At 24.4% G+C, this 1,123-nt stretch overlaps 1 pseudogene; it reads left to right on the top strand.

Annotated features, from left to right (window-relative positions):
* LOC137823224 (small nucleolar RNA R71) lies at positions 1-106 on the top strand (annotated as a pseudogene).
* Positions 107-1,123: the final 1,017 nt, after the last annotated feature.

Below are 1,123 nucleotides of genomic sequence, written 5' to 3'. Positions count from 1 at the left end.
AACCCATGATTTGGGCATTTTCTCAATATCATCTTAAATCTTTCCCATGTATCACAAAAGACTTCATTTGCTCCTTGTCTGAATATAGAGATTTCAGACTTTGCTTTGATGTAGCGAGAAATTGGAAAAAATCTTTGCAAAAATTTTTCCTCTACATCCGTCCAGCTAGTGAGGCTCTGATTTGGAAGTGATTTGAGCCATTCCTTAGCCTTTCCTGCCAATGAAAAAGAAAACAAGCGCATATAAACATTTTCAAGATCACCTGATTGAAAACCCATTATTCCTACCAATTCATAAAATGTATCCAAATGTGAATATGGATCCTCACGTTCTATTGCTGTAAATTGATAGGCACGGATGAGAGTGAGAAAATCGGGATTTATTTCCAAGGCCTTGATAGTAGTAGGTATTGCAATACTAGAAAAATGTCTTGGTCCTTGGTACATGACATAATCTCCAAGTGTCTTCTTAGTAGGTGGTGTTTGCTGTTCTGTCATGTTGCTTTCTTCCTAAAACATATTAGTGGAGAGAAAAAAACAGAGAACTTTTTTTTTTCTTTAAAAAGAATAAAATAAAATAAATTTGAAGATAAAAATAAAAACAAAATATGTAAAATAAAATAAATAAATAAATAAATAAAACAAAAAACAAAAATAAAACACTGAAATGACGTTAAGAGAAAATTAACAAAAATATACAAAAAAAAATATAGATAAAATAAAAACTAAAAACAGAATAAAAGAAAACTCTAAAAACAAAAAATAACGTACTAAAAAAAATAAAAAATAAAATAAATACTAGAAATAAAATAAAATAAAGTTAAAAAAAAAATTGAAAACTATAATTGTAAACAACTAATATTCTAACTAACTAGCTTACGAAGAAATAAAAATTAAAACTAATAATAAAATATAATTAAAATAAATAAATAACAGTTACGTAAACATAAATAAAACTACCTAAACTAATCCTAAAAAAACTAAAATAAAATATAATAAAACAAAATCAAAATAAAATAAAATAAAAATAAACTAAATTAAATAACGTAAAGAAAAGAAAAAAAATAATATAAAATCAACAACTTTCTTTTTTTTTAAACAGCAAATCTATACTAAAATCAAAT

The sequence above is a fragment of the Phaseolus vulgaris genome, chromosome 9, assembly GCF_000499845.2.
Source record: "Phaseolus vulgaris cultivar G19833 chromosome 9, P. vulgaris v2.0, whole genome shotgun sequence".
NCBI lineage: Eukaryota > Viridiplantae > Streptophyta > Magnoliopsida > Fabales > Fabaceae > Phaseolus > Phaseolus vulgaris.
The sequence above is the reverse complement of the archived record's forward strand: the minus strand, read 5'-3'. Positions and strand labels throughout refer to the sequence as shown.